At 42.9% G+C, this 21,989-nt stretch overlaps 1 protein-coding gene across 5 annotated transcripts in view; it reads left to right on the forward strand.

Moving 5' to 3' along the window:
- The first annotated feature begins 314 nt into the window (after positions 1-314).
- Positions 315-21,989, forward strand: part of DHRS2 (dehydrogenase/reductase 2) — a 37,100-nt gene continuing 15,425 nt past the window's right edge. For 3 of the 5 annotated variants that reach the window (XR_005363058.1, XM_038544249.1, XM_038544256.1), the window contains exon 1: positions 10,244-10,312. The gene's annotated coding sequence lies outside the window, so the exon portion shown is untranslated. Of the gene's footprint in view, positions 1,020-2,342; positions 2,403-10,243; positions 10,313-21,989 lie in introns of those variants that run through there. The other 2 variants (XM_038544251.1, XM_038544255.1) reach the window with 2 other exon arrangements.

Here is a 21,989-nt window from a genome sequence, read left to right on the forward strand (position 1 = left end):
TATTGGTGGGAGTGAGACAAAGAAAGAAGCCCAGTGCACTAGAGGAGTGAGCTTCTGGTCACTGTGGTAGCTCCAACTGGGCTGGACCCTCCTCTCTTTGGAATGCACTCATGCTAGTAAAACCCATTATCAGTTGGGTTTGGGATCTGGCCAGTTTAGGATGGGAAGGGCAGAAGGCCTGGGGCCCCTGGGGCAGGGGTGTGGGGTGCTGATGATGGTGGGGGTGGGGTATTGTGAAGTCACTTGACATTCAACTATCCAATAACTCTTCATGATAGACACGACTTAGATATTAGGTCTGAGTTTGTCCACAGGCTCCACACAGGTGGTTAGGGCCCTTGAAAAGGCTCCAGGGGGCTCTTCTCAGCAGCACAGGAGTCTGCACTGGCTCTGGAGTCTGTAGTGTGTGTCGTCTTTGGACAAGATATGGGACCAGTCTGAGACCCAGATTTCTTCTTATCTGTTCTGTTGGGCATAGTCATGCCTAACAAGTGTGAAGAGAATTAAGCTGCATAGCCAGGGAAGAGCCTGGCAGAGTGGGTGACACTTGTCTGGTCCAGCAGTCCTTGTTTCTGGCCTCCCCTTCTTCCCTGCCTCTAGCTCCTGCTAGTTAGAGGCCACGCAGCTCTTGGCCACAATTTCTGGGCTAGGGGCTTTGTCCCTAGCCCCTGTGGTCTCTCAGAGTCTTTGGCTGGTTGTGTCTAGCGCACAGGGCTCTGTCTGGAGCTCTAGAGCAGGAGGCTGGACACAGAGCCACAGACCCTTGGGAATCCTCAGGGCTGGGATCTCCAAGCTCTGGAGAAGGGACCTGTTCCTGCCTCTCTGCAGGGTAGAAACTGGCTCAAGTATTCTGGTGCGACTCAGCCACTCAATGTCCCTTGCTTCAAGGTTTCATTCTTTCTGGATCCAGGACTCTTCAGGGACTTCCTTCTCCATTACCTACAAGGAAAGGTGACAAGGACCGGCTGTGAGTCCCTTACACTTTGGCCTTGCTCCAACATGTAGCACCTGAGCCTGAGGTAAGAGGGGAGAAGGTAAAGACTCCTTGGTTCCCTGCACGATTCTGCCCACCCTGGGCCTGAATATCTTCACTTGTGTGCAGATTGAGACTAGGCTGTCGGGCCTGACCCAGATAGAATCCTGTGATTTTCAGCTGCAGGGGAGACCTTTGTCTGGCAGGGCATATGTCCCATGGGTGAGAGAAAAGCCCTCCATGAGAGGATGAACCAGAAGGGGGTAACGAGAGAGATTTGTACCCACAGCAGACACAGTTCTCGAGGTACAATTAATAAAAGATTCAAGCTTCAAGTTCTTATCAGAGACTCTCCCGTGGTGCTCCTCATTACATTTTACACATGGTAGTTGCTGAATGAATGACAGCGTTACAAGCCCAGCCAGGAGAGAGGGGAAAACACTGGGAGAAAGCACCTATGGAAGAAACAGGTCTGGGCTGCCGGGCAGGTGGGAAGCATTCAAACATAAGGCAACTGTGCGGTTCAGGGCCCTGTGTATTCCAGCCATGGCACAGAGTCAGCATCTTAGTCTTTATGGGTCAGATGTCACATATTCCGGGATTACCTGTTTGTTACATGGCATGACTACTAATTTATGTTTAGGGTGTAGCCAACTCTGACGTACAGCTTTTCTTCTATTATTTTTGGCACCCAGCCAGTTGAGCACCAGCCTGTGTTTGTGGGGGTTGCCTTTTTTTTTTTTTTTTTTTGAGAGAGAGTGAGAGAGCGAGCAGAGCTAGAGGGCAGGGAGAGTAGGAGAGAATCTTAAGCAGGCTCGATGCCCAACAAGGAGCCCAATGTGGGCCTTAATCAACTGAGTCCCCAGGTGCTCCCTTTTGCTCTCTAATTTTTTATTCCTATTTTAGAAACATTGTTCTAAGAATGGAGGGATCATCCTGACCCCCTACAGTGTCTTCTCCACACTGTGGTCACAGGCAACCTTTTTCAGTGAATATCAGATGCATCACTACTCAGCTCCAAACCTCCACTCAGAGCAACAGCTGAAATCCTCATCATGGACTGGAAGCCTGGCCCTCCTTGACTTAATTTCTATCCTTCTTGTCAGTCTGTTCACTGTAGCTACAGAGTGGCTACTGGTAGCCACTGGTTTCCTTGCTGTTTCCTGAACTACACCAAACACCCTGTCTCCTGACTCTACCTTAATTTTCACTGCTCTCCAGAACATTCTGTACTCTCCACATTTCCTCCAGGCCTCTGCTCACTTTTTGCCTTGTCATCTTTTGCCCCACCTGGCCCAGTATGAAACAAGCACTCCATCCCACATTTCCTGCCTCACTCACCTTGCTGTATTTTTTTTTTTTTTTTCAGAGCACTTCTCGGGCCCTGCCCTTCGTGTTTCTTTGATTGCCTGTCTCCCTCCACAGGAATGTAAGCTCCTTAAAGGAATAGAGTTTTAGTTTAATTAACTAATTTTTATTAGTTTTTAAAAGTATTATATTTATTTGAAAGAGAGAGAGGGAGAAAGCATGAGCAGGGGAAAGGTGGGGTAGAGAGAGAAGTAGGCTCCCCGATGAGTAGGGAACCCTATGTGGGGTTCCATCCCAGGACTGTGGGATCATGATCTGAGCTGAAGGCAGATGCTTAACTGACTGAGCCACCCAGGCACCCTTAATTTGATTCTTTTAAAATTTTTATTTTTAAGAAATCTCTACACCCAACATGTGGCCTAAACTTACAACCCAAGATCAAGAGTTGTATGCTCTACTGACTGAGCCAGCCAGGTGCCCAAAGGAATAGATATCCTTTTTTTTTTTTTTTTTTTACAGATTTTATTTATTTATTCATGGTAGAGAGAGAGAGAGAGAGGCAGAGAGAGAAGCAGGCTCCATGCAGGGAGCCCGACACGAGACTCGGTCCTGGGACTCCAGGATCACGCCCTGGGCCGAAGGCAGGCGCTTAAACTGATGAGCCACCCAGGCTGCCTGGAACAGGTATCTTTAAACTCACTGCACTCCCTAGCACCTACAGAAGTACCTGGCACATAAGAGGATCTGAATAAACAGTTGCTGGATTTCTAAGTCATGAAGACCTTGAAAACACCCCTAGCCCTGTGCACCTGCTATGACAGCTCTTGCAGGGTGTCCCTGGCTGTCATGCTGTAGTCAGCCCTCTGCAGGGCCTGAGAGGTGGCCAATAGTAATCTGCCCATGCTTGCCTACCCACAAGGGTGTTATTGGACAAGGAGCCATTGCTGGATGCTCAGTAAGCTGAACACTGACAGCGGTTTTGTGGCAGAGAGAAAGTTTTACTGCAGGGCACCAAGCAAGGAGTCAGGAGATAATTTCTCAAATCCACCTTCTTGAGGATAAGGGGAGCTGAGTATTTATGGGATTTTTTCCAAGACAGGGGTGATATGGGGGCGTGGAGCTCTTGAATGGATGTAGGTGATTGGAAGTTGGGAAAAGTGAGGTGCAAGGGAAGGTTATTGCTGATTCTGTGAAGGTGCCACCCAGTGACATAGTTGTACTTCTATCATGTGTATACAAGATGGCGCCAGCATGGCAAACAGGGGAGATCTTAGGGTATCATCACAGTGGTTCCCTTGACCCCTGGTCCCTTCTGTACAACTGCAAGAATTCTTCTCAGTTCCAATCTCAGCTCAGTCAATTTCTGCAAAGCAGGCTCATAAATCAATCAGGTCAACCAGAATTTCCTTAGAGTAGAATGGCCAAACATTTGTTAACTTGATGTGTCTGTTTCAAAGGAAGAGTTCATCAGGAGGCCATCTGCAGAAGCAAGGGACCCTTGGCCAGTTGCCCAGATGTGTTGTTGTCAGGGGAAGGGCTGGGGGCACAGCACGGGGTGGGTTATTGGAGGAGGGCAGGTGGCCACTCCATGGGTCCCATGTGTTTGCAGAGGTAACCAACAGTCCTGACATGGGCATCACTGTCTCTATTTTTATCTCCTGCGTGGGTAAGGGGCCCAGGTACCACATCAACTCCTCTCCTCAATCTTCCTGCCCTTCATACTCTCCCAAGATGGAGCTACCTCACTCCTACCTCTGCCACCCCCAGAAGATGCTTCTGGAAGGTTTGGCAGTTCTTCCTGGTCCTGTATTCATCAGCCTTTTCTCAAGCTTCCTCCTCTCTCAGCGGCTCACCATGCCCATCTTCCCAAACCTCTTTTCCCTTCAGTTTCAAAACATACCTACTTTGCCTCCTGCTTCTCTGGCTCCTTTTTTGGCTTTCTTCTCTTCTTCCCCCCCACCAAAACACAATGATTTCTGTGTCATTCTGGGCCTAGCCAAGAAAATGATTCTATGGAAGGCACTCCAAACAGGGGGTATGTACAGAGAATTGATAGTCCAGTGTTGGAGGATTGGGAGAGCAAACAGGCATTGTGGTGATTAGAGGTGGTAACTGCCAGAAGCATTATTAACCCTGAGCTGGAGGAACAGAGAGAAGAGGTAGTGTTGCCAGAACCTCTGGGCTGAGTGGAGCAGCCTCCTGGCTACTTCTCAGACCACAGAATGAGGATGCACTGTGACAGTTGTGTGGACCCCTGGGGGCAAGCACTCGTGGCTCTGCTAGTGTCTCCAAGGAGGTGTTCTTCAGCTGCTGCTAAAGCCGAAATCAGGAGGCCGCAGCAAGATGAGCTACAGCTCCTAGGCCAAGTCTGGCTGCCACCTATTTCTCTATGACCTAAGAATTTTGTTTTTACACTTTTATTTATTAAAAACATATTTTTAAAGTAAGCTCTACACCCAAAATCGGGCTTGAACTCAAGACCGAGAGATCAAAAGTTGCATGCTTTGCCAAGTGAGCCAGCCAGATGCACTCTGTCATCAATCCCCTCCCCCACCTTTTTTACATTTTTAAATAGTTGAAAAAAGAAAAAAATAACTCATTGCACATGAACTTTATAAAAAATTGAAACTTCAGTGTCCATAATTAAAGTTTTTATTGGAGGGGTGTCTGGGTGGCTCAGTGGTTAAGCATCTGCCTTTGGCTCAGGTCACGGAGTCCCGGGATCAAGTCCTGTATCAGGCTTCCTGTAGGGAGCCTGCTTCTCCCTCTGCCTGTGTCTCTCTCCTCTCTCTGTGTCTCTCATGAATAAATAAATAAAATCTTAAAAAAGAATAAAGACTCTTTTGGAACACAGTCATGCTTGTTCACTTATGTATTGTCTGTGGCCCAAATCCATAGCTGCCATGCAGGACTCTTCAGCCTTGAATTTCTATCTGCTGAGCAGCTCCAATTACAAGCTTCCCTTTCTCTCAAAACCACCATATCCAAAAGGAAGAATTCATATTTCCTCTCAAATTCCTTCCTTTTCCTCAGCTACCCATTTCTGTTGGTGACATCATCCTTCTCCCAGGGTGGTGTTTACATAGGCTGGAACCCAGGCCCGGCCTCATGCTTAGATCCTCTGTCCCCTGCTTCCCACATCAAAGCAATTAGAAAGACCGAGTCTTTATAAGGCTTTGCAATCATTTTTGCTCCTTTCCCTTCTCAGAACCATCACCTGGGCTTGAGTCACCTCTTGCCTGGACTACAAATATGACCGAATAATGGGCATTACACCACATGAGTCTCATTCCAGTTCATCCCACACATCATCACCAGATTCATTTTTTGAATCATCTTGTTCAAAGGTCCTCCTTGGCCAGGCATTTTAAGCCTTCCATAGTCCAAATGACTAAAATTTGGTTTCCCAACTTTGTTTTCTATTTCTTCCTTTCCTATACCTTGATATACACTCTTTTCCCCTAGGCTCAGTGCACTTTACACTCTCCCCTCTGCTGGAATGGCTTTGGTACTTGTGAGAATTAGGTTCAGCTACAAGTGATCAAAAACCCAGAGTAAGAGGCCTTTTGAGTTGGTATCAGATCCCCTTGGACTTGTTTATCATTTCCCATAGCTTCTGGACATGCAGAGGGCCTGGGGCAGGCTTTAGCTGAACTAGTAAAGAAGGACAAAAGTCCAGTCCGTCATCTCAAATTAGGACAAACTCTGAGGTGTAATTTGTGTATCAGAGCTCCCTTTCAGGATCAGCTTGAGGCTGGCACTTTGCTGAAAGGACACCCTTGTCTTCCTTTCCATCTCTGCTTTGCTTCCCCAAATCCCTTACTTATTCCTCCTGGAGGCATTTAATGGTTTGCTTGGGGGACGCCTGGGTGGCTCAGTGGTTGAGCGTCTGCCTTCGGCTCAGGGCATGATCCTGGGGTCCTGGGATCGAGTCCCGCATTGGGCTCCCTGTGGGGAGCCTGCTTCTGTCTCTGCCTGTGTCTCTGTCTCTCATGAATAAATAAATAAAATCTAAAAAAAAAAAATAGTTCACTTGAAGTGAAGCCTGGTCTCAGGATCTGTGGCAGGCAGCCCAACCTAAGACATAAATATAACAGTGGCTTAAACGAGATCACAGTGGGTCTCACATGGTCTTTATTTTTATTTTAATATTATTATTACTATTTTTAATGGAAAAGAAGTTTTTAAAATAAGATTTTATTTATATATTTTGAGAGGGAGAGAGAGCAAGGGGAGGGGTAGAGGTAGAGGGAGAGAGAGAATCTCCAGCAGACTCCTTGCTGAACACAGAACCCATTGATGGGCTTGATCCCACAACCCTGAAATCATGACCTGAGCTGAAATCAAGAGTCAGATGCTTAACGGACTGAGCCACCCAGGCGCCTCTATTTTATTATTATTATTATTATTATTTTTGAAAGAGAGAGAGAGAGAGCGCTTACATGTGTGCCAGTGGTGGGGGCAGGAGAGAAAGAATCTCAAGTAGTCTCCATATTCAGTGCAGAGACCCAGGCAGGGCTCCATCTCATGACCCTGAGATCACAACCTGAGCTGAAATCAAAAGTCAGATGCTTAGCTGACTCAGCTACCCAGGCACCCCTTGTATGATCTTTTTTTTTTTTTTAAGATTTTATTTATTTATTCATGAGAGACAGAGAGAGAGAGAGACAGAGGCAGAGACCCAGGCAGAGGGAGAAGCAGGCTCCATGCAGGGAGCTGGATGCGGGACTCGATCCTGGTCCTTGTGATCACCATGTGAGCTCAACTGCTGAGCCACCCAGGCATCCCACCTCTTGTATGATCTTGATGATCTTCATGGACTCAGACTGTTTCAACATAATAGTGCAATATTCTCATTGTGTAGCGTTCCCTTAGGTCAAAGATAGCTGCTTCAGCTTATATCATTAATTTCACATTGTAGCCAGCAGGAGGGAGAGAAAGAAAGGGAGGGGGTGCTCCCCGAATTGAAGAATACTTCCTGAAGGTTGAATGCCTCATGTCCGCTATATCCTTTTATCCAGAACTTGGTCAAGAGGCCATGCCTGGCTGAGAGGGAGGCTGGGAAATGTAATCCTTATTCTGAGTGTACAATGGCACAGCTGAAATGTTGGGGGCATGATTACTGAGGGAACAGATATTGGGGGACAGCAAATCATCTTAGTTGTTCTCTCCTTATCTCTGCCTGTTCAGTTTCTTTAAAACCCAGTAAAAATGCCACTTTCTCCATGGATCTTTCTGTTAAGAAACAAAATTCATGGGCAGCCCGGGTGGCTCAGCGGTTTATTATTTATTTATTTAAATAAATTTTATTTATTTATACGAGAGAGACAACAGAGAGAGGGGCAGACACACAGGCAGAGGGAGAAACAGGCTCCACGCAGGGAGCCCGACATGGGACTCGATCCCAGGTCTCCAGGATCAGGCCCTGGGCTGAAGGCGGCGCTATACCGCTGAGCCACCAGGGCTGCCTGGCTCAGTGGTTTAGTGCCGCCTTCAGCTCAGGGCCTGATCCTGGAGAACCTGGATCGAGTCTCACGTCGGGCTCCCTGCATGGAGCCTGCTTCTCCCTCTGCCTGGGTCTCTGCCCCGCCCCCCCTCTCTGTGTGTGTCTCTCATGGATAAATAAATAATAAAAAAAAAAAAAAAAAAGAAAAGAAAATTCAACTGACTAAACTTGAAGATCGAATTGGCTTATTGAAGGATTCCTGAATCAGGCAGCATCTCATCTAGCAAGTGGAGGGGAGCTCCACTGAATGAAACAAATGAAGGGGTTTCTCTTTTTTTAATTTTTAAAAAGATTTTTATTTATTTGAGAGAGAGAGAGAGGGCACGCGAACAGAGGTGGAGGGAGTAGAGGGGGAAACAGAGGGACTAGCAGATTCCTTGCTAAGCAGAGAGTCTGACAATGAGGAGCTGGATCCCAGGACTCCCAAGATCATGACCTGAGCCCAAGGCAGACACTTAACCCACTGAACCACCCAGGCGCCCCAGAAACCTTAGTTTCAGTTGTGAACTGCCTATTATACCACATTCTTTAAATTTGCAAGTGTATAAGTACATTTCATAATTTTAGAAGCACATGTCTTTTTAAATTTTCTAATATAGCACCAACACATCTGAATATCTTTTAGTTTCTCTGTAAGAAGAACCCAAAAGTAGATAAATGTATATTCAGCAATTAATGATTTATTATTTCATCTTAGTGGGAGATGTACATATTCAATGAAGTTAATTTACCACCTAACTTTAGGTTTTAGGTTAGCAAAGGTTTTAGTTTCCTAAAAAGATTTGAGGAAACTACTTAAGTAGACATAAATATTGCTGCAAAATTCACTTATAAACTTTTATGTTAGCTTACATCTATTTAATTCAATTGTTTTTAAGAATTGCTTAGACTGGGATGCTTGAGTGGTTCAGTGGTTGAGCATCTGCCATTGGCTCAGGACATGATCCCAGGGTCCTGGGATCGAATCCCACGTCGGGCTCCTCATGGGGAGCCTGCCTCTTCCTCTGCCTATGTCTCTGCCTGTTTCTGTGTGTCTCTCATGAATAAATTCTTTAAAAAAAGAATTGCTTAGACTACCTACAAAAACTATTAAATATTAGACAAAATCAGTCATCCTAAGCTATTTATTTTTTGTCAGCAGATCTTATAAGAGATAAAATGAACTTACTTGGCTAGTAAACCCAGGTAGAATAAAAGTTTTATATTTAATGTTAACTCTAAAGACATTCCTGTGTCAATTAAACCAATGAACTTAAACTTTCAGTTACCGAAGATTATCCTGGATCATGTGACCTTGAAAAACATTTGGATTTATTTCTATTTTTCTGAGAATTTTAGAACCCTCAAATCTTACAAGTGCTCACCTTCAAACCAACTAGAGCTCTCTTACAAATTAATTTAGTAATGCCATCGGGGATAGAATAAGATCTCATATGTAAAATGTATACATATAAAGACATACACACAAGGTGCCTGGGTGACTCAGTGGTCACCCTGAGCATCTGCCTTTGGCTCAGGTTGTGATCCTGGGGTCCTGTGATTGAGGCCTGCATTGTGCTCCCTGCTTGAAGCCTGCTTCTTCCTCTGCTTGTGTCTCTACCTTTCTCCCTGTATCTCCCATGGACAATTAATCTTAAGGAGGCTGTGCTAGCATTTGGACACTATAGCCCATTTAGAAGTTTCTATTTTGAAAAGTACTCTTTCCGCCTTTTCTCCTTCAGTCTCTGGTAATTGTGAGCTGTGTTTACATTTCACAGACATAATTAAATGTATAACTTTAATGGACGCAGAAAGAAGAGCTCTTTCAAAAATGACTTTGGTTTCCTAAGACCAAGAATTTCCAAGTCTTTTGCAATAATCGAGAGAATTTTGGGATTTGTAAATAGGTGCATTTTGAATTGCCTCTAGAACTGATTTTTGTTTTACAAAATATTTGTAAGATTAGGATAGTTATTCTCAATTCCTCAAAGATTTGGGTTGTGGGACATCTGGGTGGCTCAGTGGTTGAGTGTCTGCCTTTGGCTTGGGGCGTGATCCCGGGGTCCCAAGATCGAGTCCCACATCGGGCTCCTTGCATGGAGCCTGCTTCTCTTGTCTCTGTCTCTCTTTCTGCCTCTCTCTGTGTCTCTCATGAATAAGTAAAATCTAAAAAAAGAAAAAAAATGGGGTTGTAATTCAAATGCTATCATATGTCGATCCTCTCCTCTCCCCTCCACCAATCCAACTACATTACCTTCAATTTGCTTTCTTTCTCTCTGGGTACATCATTTTCATTCTAAATGTTTCTGGCAATCTTGAATAAACCTGCTTGGATCCTGAAAGAGGGTGCAAAGAATATTAGCCAAAAGAAAGAACCAACAACCTACATATCCCAAGCAGGCAGGAAGCCAAACCCAGTGACGCAAATAGGAAGGCAATAAATTTTGTTGGTAGAGAAAGGATCAATAAATAGTGGATTTGGATTTGCAAAGGATTTCCACTCTGGACTGGGCACTACAGACAGAAATTCTGAAGAGCTGATTCTGGTAAGAATTTTTACCTTTTGCTGGCTTTTGCCAGTTTTCCAGGGACCCCCTCTACAGGCTCTGGTATCTACCAGCATTTCCCCTTGGCTGTTTAAAGGAATAATGTAGCAGTTTACCGGGAAATCCCTCAATTTGGATGACTCTGGAAGGGGCCCATGTGGGAATCTTCCCTTGAAGATAGATATAGGGGTGACTGTAGGGCCATTAACTTGGCAGATATGAGAAGAGAGAAAATAAAAAAAAGAAAGAAAGGAAGAAGGACAGAAAGGGAGAGGGAGAGCAAGGCGAGGAGGGCAGTAGAGAGGGAGGGAGAGAGGGAGGGGGAGTGGAGGGAGGGCTGGGAAGTGAGTCTGTTCCTTAGGCTTCTCTTCTGAGTCTCTTGTCTATTCTCTTTCTATCTTCTCTTCTCTTCTCTTCTCTTCTCTTCTCTTCTCTTCTCTTCTCTTCTCTTCTCTTCTCTTCTCTTCTTTCTTTTTTATGGTTGTGCCTGAATGGAAAAACAATTCAGACAAGGATGAGTAGAATGACTCCTCCACTGAGGGACGATGACAACAGTGGGAGTTTTGTCAGTCTTTAGAGTCTTTTGCCTTATGTACCTCTTATATCTTTAATTTTTCTTTAGCCTTGTGCAATGGATCTTTCAATGAAACTATTTTGTTATTTTTGACCTTTTGGAGGCTTCTGCTTACCAATTTCAAGAGGCATTCTCTTTAATTTGGGAACCTTTGCTTTCAAATGCACGTCTTAAATGATGTTGTCTAATTGAAACGGTCCCCATAATGGCCATGATAATTCCACATTGTTTTAATTCTATTTATTTATTTATTTATTCATTCATTCATTCATTCATTCATTCATTCATTTTTAAAGATTCTATTTATTTATTCATGAGACACACACACACACACACACAGAGGCAGAGACACAGTTCCATCTTGCTCAACATCTGCAACTTCCAGGATGACCATTCTTAGCCATAAAATATGCAGGTGTGCCAGCAAGGACCTTGCCGGGGAGGTTGGTTCTACAGTGTGCCTCACTGCTCTCACGGAAGCTTTGTTGGGATTGGCAGGAGACTTAGTGTCCCTTTAACGTCTTCCATGACCAGCTTATCCTAATATGAAAGTCTGAGTTAGGTGATGAGTGCTCTAACAGCTCTTAATTACTCAATCCAGGCCCACCACTTTTTGTGGCTTTTAGCCTCCGAGATCCCCACTAGCAGTAGCCTTTATTTGCACAAAGCAAGACAAAAAATATGCAGACAAATCTTAACTCAGCTGCCATAACCAAAGCATGTCATTGAGGACTGGCCAAGAGAAGACTGGGGGCACTACCAGAGCATAGACTCCATTATTGTGACTACAGACTGGAAACGGGGAAAGGGCTAACCCAGCAAACCTCAGTAAGTGAGGGCTCTGGGCTGGAACAGGGACAGGATTCTAAAGTGGAATTATGGACTGGCATTCTGTTGGAGCCTCCTGTCAGTCTACACTGACCTGTTCACCAAGGGCTGGGAAGCCAATGAGAGCAGTAGCTCAAACACAGAGGAGCTGCAACCCAGGGTACTTACCAATGGCCCTCAGGATGAGAAAGACAATGAACTAGAGAGGGTTCCTGGGGTGCCACGCCTGTGTTTCTCATTGTCCTCAAATGCTGTCACAAGTTTGCTTCAGACTCCACTGCTGCCACCAATCTGTTAAAATACAAAATTCAGCTGAGTAAATTTGAAGACCTAATTCGTCTCATTAAATGGCTCATGAAAAAAAAAAAATAAAAAAAATAAATGGCTCATGAATCAGGTAGTATCCCATCTAGCAAGTAGAAGGGGCTCTTAGGACACAGCGGCAGGTTTTTAGGGAATGAGAGTGGGGCCAGAATGTTATTAATAAATGAAAAAGATTGTTTCAGGCCAGGTAGCTTTCCCTTAGGGGGAAAGGTGATAGGTCTTATCAAGCAGGTTACCTCAATCTGGGGGCGGATGGAGAGAACCCAACCCATGTGTCAGATTCATTGATGCTGATCAGAAAATGCCTGACTGATCAGTTAAGACTATATTTCTGGGGGAGGTTGAAACTACAAGCAGGTCAGGTATTAAGCCCTGGTTTGGGCTTAAGTCATGCCTTTTGGGGGCCTGTGGTTTTCTTTTTAATAGTTCCTTAGATTTTTCTGCCTTGCATCCTAGTTATTTACATATGCATTTACCAGAACACTGTATGTATCTTTAAGGTAGCAGGCAAATCTCAATGAAGTTCTGGTTTGAACCTCATAATCCTCCAATTCCTATATTCTGAAGAGTGTGGATTTGGAGTCAGACCAATCTAGCTCAAAGGCAGGCTTATCTTTAAACTAGTTATGCAGTATTCATTTGTTTCTTCTACAGAGATTTATTGGTGCTCTACCAGGCATTGTTATGGGTGCTGTAGGCATGGCAGAGAATAATACAAATAAGGGCCCCACAGCAGGACATGTTGCACAGCCAGACTGCCTGGGCTTGTATTCCAGCTTCACTGCTTACAAGCTGTGTGACCCTGGCCAGGTTACTACTCTGCCTCTCTGTTCCTGAGTTTCATTCTTTCAAACGTGGAGATGCTCATAGTGCAACTTTTTAGGATTGTGGTGAGGATTCCATGAGTTTATATTCGTAAAGTGCTTAGAACTGTGCCTGACACAAAATAGGAGCTACATGGGTATTAAGTATCATTATTATTAGCTTGCAGAGCTTCTATCCTGTAAGGCAGTGAAAAGTGCTATGAAGGAAATAAAAGATTGGTGAGGATGTGGGGAAAAAGGAATCCTCATGTACTGTTGGTGGAAATGAAAATTGGTGCAACCACTGTGAAAAAGTGTGGAATTTCCTTAAAAAATTAAAGATAGGCCTACCCTATGATCAATAATTGCACTACTGGGTATTTACCCAAAGAAGATAAAAACACTAATTTGAAAAGATACATGAACCCTATGTTTATAGTAGCATTATTTACAATAGTCAGGATATGGAAGCAGCCTAAGTGTCCATTGATAGAATAATGGATAAAGAAGAAGAGGTATGTATATCTGTAATGGAATATTAGCCATCAAAAAGTATGAAATCTTGTCATTTGCAACAACATGGATGGAGCTAGAGAGTATAATGCTAAGTGAAAAAAGCCAGTCAGAAAAAGACAAATATCATATGATTTCACTTATGCGGAATTTAAGAAACAAAACAAGTGAACAACCAAAGGGAAAAAAGAGACAAAGAAAAAAACAGACCCTTAAGTACAGAGAACAAACTGGTGGTTGCCAAAGGAGAAGTGGGTGGGAGGTGAAATAGGTAAAGGGGATTAAGATTATACTCACTCATCATGAGGAACACTGGGTGATATATGGAGTTGTTGAGTCATTACATTGTACACCTGAAACTAATATAACATTGTTATTTATACCTCCAAAAAAAAAAAAAAAAAAGAATGAAAGGAGGAGAAGAGAATGGGTAAAAAACGTGCTTCTGGAGGCTCTACCTTGTACCAGATGCTTTGGGAAAGTCTCTATGAGGAAGTAACAGGGGTCATTAAATGTAGGTGGAAGAGTTTTCAAGGAACAGCTAGTGCAAAAGCTATGAAGATAGGCCTAACTGGCAGGTTTGGGCAGAAAGAAGCCTGTGGGCCAGAGCATGCAGGCCAAGGGGAGAGCATATGAAGTAGTCTGGGAGACACTTGGGAGCCAGATCCTGCAGGGCTTTGCAAGTTGGGGAAATAATTTAAGTTTTGATTCTAAGTGCAATGGGAAGACATTGGAGGGCTTTAAGCAGAGGAGATTTCTTTTTATTTTTTTAAAGATTTTATTTATTTACTTGAGAGAAAGAGAGAAAGCACTAGCAGGGGGAGAGGCAGAGAGACAAACAGAATCCCCACTGAGTGTAGAGCCTGACTAGGGCTCGATCCCAGGACCCTGAGATCATGACTTGAGCTGAAGTCAGAGGCTTAACTGACTGAGCCACCCAGCCACCCCAAGAACATATATTTTTAAGATTTTATTTATTTGAGAGAGAGAAAGAGCATGTGAGCATAAGCAGCGGGGAGGGGCAGAAGGAGAGGGAGAAGCAGATTCCCTGCTGAGCCGCTAGGACTTGATCCCGGATGCAGGGATCAGGACCTGAGCCCAAGCCCCCCAGGTACCTCCTGAGGAGATTTCTTTTTAAAAAGATTATTCTAGCTGCAGGATAGAGGGAAAATGGTTTATGAGGATTTAGGAGTGCAGTGAAGGAGGTCAGTTAGAAGGCTCCAGAGAGGACAGTTGAGATGGAAGGGAGGGGGGGAGACAGTTGGACACATGTTATGGAGGCAAAATCAACAGGATTTGCTGATGGATTGAATATGGGAGGTAAAGTGAAGAGAAAACTCCAGGGTAACTCTCAAAATTTTGGTTGGAACACCTTCCTGGGATGGGGAGATGTGAAAAGACAGGTGTTAGGGTGGACAGGAATCAAGAGTTCTACTTTGGCTATTTTCAATGGAGCAAATCACTTATGCTGTCTGTTCTTTTGTGATCTAGAGTATGAAAAGGATATTGATGTTAAGAGAACAGATACCTGTGTTGAATTCCCAACTTTGCCTGTGTGACCTCGTGTAAATTCCTTTATTTCTCTGTGCTTCAGTTTTATCACCTGTAAAATACGGATAATCATAGCGCTTACCTCAAATGGTAGTTGTATGAGGATTAAAATAATTATTATTATTAAAGATTTTATTTATTTATTCATGACACACACACACACACACGGAGACAGAGAGAGAGAGAGAGAGAGAGAGGCAGAGACACAAGCAGAGGGAGAAGCAGGCTCCATGCAGGGAGCCTGACGTGGGACTTGATCCTGGGTCTCCAGGATCATGCCCTGGGCTGAAGGTGGTGCTAAACCGCTGAGCCACCTGGGCTGCCCAGAATTAAAAGAATTAATGTTTACAAAATGATTAGAATAGTTTTTGGCACATAGTAAAAGTAATAACACTGTTATGGAAATATAAAAACAAATAGGGAAGAATTGAGCCTTATATGAGATAAGCGGCTCTCTTCCATAAGATAATCTTTAACCATGTGGAAGGAAGGAAGACAGACAGATGGACCTGATCCTCTGAAGTATGATATATAGATTTGACCAGTTCAACATAATAAAATTTTCATTTTAAATGAGAAACAAGGGAAAACTTCCACAACTCATTTCATGAAGTTAGTACGACCTTGATACTAAAACCAGAAATAAGTATTAAAAAAAGGAAAAAGAAAGTTACAACCCATATCCCTGAATATAGACACAAAAGTCTTTAGCCAATGTTACCAAATAGAATTCAACAATATATAAAAATCATTATATATCGTGACCAACCAAGGGTGCAAAGCTCAGGAAATATTAAACAATCAATCCATGTAATTTACCATATTAACAATCTAGGGAGATTCCTCTACATTTTCTTCTAAAATTTTTATAGTTTTATGTTTTATATTTGAATCTGTGCTCCATTTTGAGTTAACTGTTGTGTATACGCAAGGTTTAGGGGGAGGCTGACTTACTAGATGGACCTGGAGCTGAGAACCCAGGGGGGATGGGGAGCTTGGAGGGGGAGCAGAGTCTGGAACAGTCTCTGTATGTTGTATTGTGAAATGAACACCTCATGATTCCTAGAATAATTTATAACTCAGTAACAGTTTGTTGAGTCAATATTGAGGATTAATAAGGAGACTATAGGCTCAGGAAAGAGGAGGATGGGGATAAAGCCTCCTGAAGGCCTTTGGTATGTAGGAGGACACCCTTAATCATCCCATTAATGACCTGTAATCTCCAGGAGCCTGATCCATATTCACCTGGGGAGAGCTTGGGGGTGACTAGGGATTGACAGACCTTCCATTTGGGTAAAGTCTCCTAGAGGAGGAAGTTGGAGCCTCTTGTCTGTAGGGGATGGCAGGAAGGGGATGGCAGGAAGGGGTGGGTTTGTGAGAAGCCTGTTCTCTGAGTTACTTCCCTTGGACAGAGACTATCTGGGGGGGGTCTCTGCGGGGAGCTCTGTCAAGGGGTCTGCTGTCTTGCCAGATTACTGCTCTGCCCTTCAGGTTGCACTGTAGGTTTCTCGGATTTGAGAGTCTGAGGGTAAGAAGGCTGGTTGGGAGTGGCTTCAGGAAGTTTCAGGCACATACAGGCTGGGAAATAGTTAAAACCTGAGTGAAAATAGAAACCTCCCAAAATGGGCCTCAGGGAATCTAGGGTGATGGCACCAGATTCCCATCTCTGATCTTCTGTAGGGCGAGATACTGTATCTTCCTGTCATTACCTCCAGTCCAGCTGGTGAGTCTGGGACTGGGCCTTCTCTGTGCTCCAGCATGGGGTGTCCAGAAGTATTGAGGCAGGGCATATAATGAAGGGGAAAGAAGGGAGAAAGGTGGTTACCACCTGGTCAGTGCCTGGGATGTTCCTTGAGATCAAAACTCAGCCAAAATCAAGTCAGAGGCTTAACTGACAGAGCCACCCAGGAGCCTCAGACTTTTTTTTTAATTCCACATAGAAGTGATACCATTTAGTATTTGTCTTACTGTCTGGCTTATTTCACTTAGTGTAATATCCTGAAGATTCATCCATGTTGTTGCAAATGACATTTCCTTCATTTTTAAGGCTGAAATACTGTGTGCATATTGTACTATTCATTCAGTGAGGGACACTGTGGTTGTTGCCATACCTTCACTATAGTGAATAATATACTGCAAGGGACATAGAAGTATAGGTATCGCTTCAAGGTAATAATTTTATTTCCTTTGGATATTTATCCAGAATCATATGGTAGTTCTATTTTTAACTTCTCGAGGAAACTGCATATTGTTTTTCATTGTGGCTGGGATCAGTTTACATTCCTGTGTAAACATCATTTTAAATGAAAAATAAAATTAGCAAGAAGAGATTTAAAAAAATCTCTTTAATGTCTGGCAATCTCTTGCTTGAGTCTACATTTAATCTGTTACAATATGCTCTTTTGATGGAAGTATATAAAGAATATCTGGCTTTGCAGATACACAGTTGGAAGAGGGAGGATCTTAGCTTTTTCAGATAATCATTAACATCTTTCTTTGGTACCACACCTAAATTTGATAAATGGTATTTCTTAAAGATTAGTTGCACTGTGGAATCTGAAACTATATCAAGGAATTTTTTTTTTTTTTTTTTTTTTTAATTTTTTTTTTTAACTTTTTTTTTTTTTTTTTTTTTATTTACGATAGTCACAGAGAGAGAGAGAGAGGCAGAGACACAGGCAGAGGGAGAAGCAGGCTCCATGCACTGGGAGCCCGACGTGGGATTCGATCCCGGGTCTCCAGGATCGTGCCCCGGGCCAAAGGCAGGCGCCAAACCGCTGCGCCACCCAGGGATCCCTAATTTTTGATACAATGTTACATTAAAATCCCTTTGGTATCTTGCACTTTGAATGGATCTTTTCTTAAAAAGAAAAGACGTGATTTTGTAACATCATGCATTGGTATCTGGAAAATTCTGGTTCACTGAGATATGCAGGTCCTCCAGATGTTGACATATTCTGTGGTACAATATCAAAAATCACATTTATTAACATCAACACTGATCTCATTGGGAAAAAGAGAGTCAGGCAGTTGTCAAACTCGGGATGGCAGATAGAAATTTTCTACAATTCTAACTTTTGCTGGAAAGTTCAAATTTTATCAATGGCAGCAAATGTTGGCAATTATTTCCCTTGAAGTGATAGTCTGCCTTGTTCATTTTTGAGAAAATATCTGCCAAATCCTGGAATCTGAATAATCATAGTTTGGCTGTCAGTCATTCTTTTCAGTAAAAATAGAATTACACGAAAAAGGCAGATGGTTCAGTTCACATCTTGAACGATAGCACAAGGGCTTGTTCTTGAGATAACCATCATTCTTCAGTATGAGGCAGAAACGTTTTCTGTACACTTCTCATTTCTTTCCCAAGAATGTTAAAAAGATGTGTTTTCAAGGATCAAGATCTAAGATGATGATCTTAAGTGCAACTGGCTTTCCTCGGACTTGAAGTATGTGGCAGTAAGGAGCGCAGTGGCTACCTGGACAGCTGGCTGCTGCTGCCTTATTTCGATGAGTGCCAGCACCTGTGTCCATCACTGCTCTGAGTCAGCAGCAGAAATGCCAAAACTGTTCTTTTGGGAGCAACCATGAGATTCAAGAGTTAGTCAGCACTGAACATTTTACCACCACTTGTGTTCGTGGCCAAATATTCACATAAAAGATCTCTTGGGACTAGTCTGTGCCTACATGGGATAAATAACAAGACAACATGTTGGTCCATCCATTTGTCAGGTAAAAGTACCATTCTTCAGGCAAGAGAGGAACTCTGTCTTCAGGTTTGTGACTAAATCTTTGATTTTGGGAGTGAGCAACTGTACTGTTGCAAAGTGAGCGCGCCCAGAATATCTTCCATGGAGCCCTTCCAGCAGACACTTGGTGTGTCAGTGCACACTGCTGGATCATCTCTCAGCTACAGTGTGCCCTTCTCCAGCTAACACAATGTGATAACTTACCCTGCAATATCCTTCAGTGACTTTCATTTCCACTCTGAAAAGCTCTTGGAAATTTTTTTTTTTTTTTTTTTTTTTTTTTTGCTTTTAAAGAGCTCATCCCATCTACATTTGAAATAGGCAGTGCTGGGGCAGCCCCGGTGGCGCAGCGGTTTGGCGCCGCCTGCTGCCTGGGGTGTGATCCTGGAGACCCAGGATCCAGTCCCGCGTGGGGCTCTCTGCCTAGAGCCTGCTTCTCCCTCTGCCTGTGTCTGTCATGAATAAATAAAATCTTTAAAAAAAAAAAAGAAAAAAGGCAATTCCTTTTTCTGTCAACTGAGTGACTGGTCTCAAAATGATGCTGCATCTTACCTAGCCCTATAACACTATTTAAAATAGTGTCCGCTGCATCACATGTCCTAAGATAAACTAATATCCGCAGAGTGGAGGGAAATCTGGAATTTATCATATTCTTGTTGTTTACTTAGTTTTTCACAATTTCTTTGGAGTATGTCCTTTCCTTCCTCTAGTCAGAGAACTCTTGGATAGTCCACTTTCATCCTTTCCAGTATTTTTATTTATTTTTTTAAATTTTCTTTTTTTAAAAATTTTATTTATTTATTCATGAGAAACACACAGAGAAAGAGAGGGAGAGGCAGAGACAGGCAGAGGGAGAAGCAGGTTCCATGAAGGAAGCCCGACGTGAGACTCGAGTGGGGGTCTCCAGGATCAGGCCCTGGGCTGAAGGTGGCAATAAACCGCTGAGCCACCCGGGCTGCCCTTTCCAGTATTTTTAGATGTAGATGATGCAGCTGTGGGTTGACAAAGCAAGTCTTTTAATCTATCTTTCTTAAGCCAATGATGAATCCTTGAAGAGGACAAATATAATGTAAATGAATGATTTTATGTGTTAGAATAAAATACTACTGCATTTTAAAATAACAATTTCGGATAAAACTCAAAATTTAGAAAGGTTTTTAAAAAATATTTTATTTATTTATTTGAGAGTAGGAGAGACAGCATGCAGGCGAGAGGGCAGGGGCAGAGGGAGAGAATCTCAAGCCTGACACAAGGTTCAGGCTTATGACCCTGAGATCATGACCTGAGCTGAAGCCAAGAGTTGGATGCTTAACCGATTGAGCCACCCAGGAGCTCCTGAAAAATATCCTGGAAAATATTTTAAAATATTATTTCAAAACAAGGTAAAGTGTACTTGTTCCTTGTGTTTTCACACAAGTACAAGAAAATCCCAGAACTTTAAAATAACAATTTATTGGACAATAACAATGAAATTGTAGAATGTATAACTGGAGACAACTAGGAAGTCTGAAAACAAACTAAGTTCATCTCTTGAAAGTGTACATATTTATACCCTAAATCTACTTCTTTAGAAAATTTTATTTATTTATTTATTTATTTTTAAAGATTTTATTTATTTATTTATTCATGAAAGACACACAGAGAGAGAGAGAGGCAGAGACACAGGCAGAGGGAGAAGCAGGCTCCATGCAGGGAGCCTGATGTGGGACTTGATCCTGGGACTCCAGGATCATGCTCTGGGCCAAAGGCAGGCACTAAACCACTGAGCCACCCAGGGATTCCCAAGAAAATTTTAGAAAACATAAGAAGTATACACACATTCCATTAGCTGTCAGAGCAATGACATCATCACCCACATGTAGTCTCTGGAAAACTCCCCTGTACTCTTTGTGAGACTGAGGGTGCAAACGGCAAGTAATATCTTATTATTATTATGAAAATAATTTTGACCTCATAGACCCCCTAAAAGGATCCCTCAGGGGCTTTTCTAACCCTACTTTGCGAATTGCTGAACGAGGAGATAATGTTTATCCTGTGGAGTATTGTACAACTTTTAAAAATAAGGAGGTAGATCTATTTGTACTACCATGTAACCAGTTGCAGAACAGTGGAACAGCATTTACAATGTGATACACACTAACACACAAATCTACATATTCTATATGTATGCAAATAGCGGAAAAGTTTTAGAAGAATACACTGTTAATTGTGATTACTTTTGGGAAGTATAGGAATTTGGTGGCTTAATAATGGAGGACTTTTCCTTTATCCATATATTTAAAAAAAATGGATGCATAAGGATGCAAGGATACTGTACTTACGTGTTACAGGCATCATATATATATATATTTATATTTTATAAATAATAGTTGTTCTTCATTTTTCTCCTGGGTGAGGTGTTAAATTTATATTTTGATATTTTTTCAATTAATAAGCTGACAAAAAGAATAAAGAGTAAAGAAGCTGATGGCTGTCACTATTCTTTGGATAACAGTTACCACCACTGTAAAAGGGCATGGTTGCTAGATAAAACACAGGGTGCCCAGGTAAGTTTGAATTTCAAATAAACCAAGAATAGCTTTTTTAGTATAAGCATGTCCCATGCAATTTTGGGGATGTCCTTATACTACAACATTGCTTTTTGTTTATCTGAAATTCAAATTTAACTGGGCATTCTGGTTTGTTTGTTTTTTATTTGTTAAATCTGTCAATCTCATAAAAGGTACATAAAGGAGAACCCTCCAGTGCCAAGATGTGCAGTAGAACCCCGATCCATCGGCAGCTTGCTGATGCTCATTTGAGTGTGCTGTGTGACACCTCTGTGAGCCAGAGCTCACGGGAGGATAAGCTACGAAGCTCTGAGAGGAGGGTGTTGGCGGCAATCATATTGGCAAGCTGGTTTTCTCCTGACAAATGCTTTTGTAGCTTGTCAAGGTTTTGAGATGCTGTGGTGAAAGGGATGCACAGGGAATGAATTGGAGGGAGGTTATAGTTGCGATGGGAAGTTTTGTTTTTGAACACATATATGTCTTCCTGGAATTGTAGCCTTCGGAGTTTGGTTAGCATAACTCTCCTGCAGCCACCATGGCCCTGCCAGTGGTTCCTGTGCTTCTGAGCTCTAGCCTGCCCCTGTCTTTTTACATTACCCCATGACTACCAAAGGCTATGGATACTAAGGGGTTTCCTTGAGGTCATTGCCAGAACTTTCTTCTCTATCATCTCTTTTCTTCCTCCTCAAGGAAACACACATATAACTACTTTCCCCATTGTTTTCTCCACTTTTGTCTTATGAAATTCCACTGTGGGCAATATTTTCTTCTCCTTTTTTTTTCCTTCCT

This window comes from Canis lupus, chromosome 8, assembly GCF_011100685.1.
Source record: "Canis lupus familiaris isolate Mischka breed German Shepherd chromosome 8, alternate assembly UU_Cfam_GSD_1.0, whole genome shotgun sequence".
NCBI lineage: Eukaryota > Metazoa > Chordata > Mammalia > Carnivora > Canidae > Canis > Canis lupus.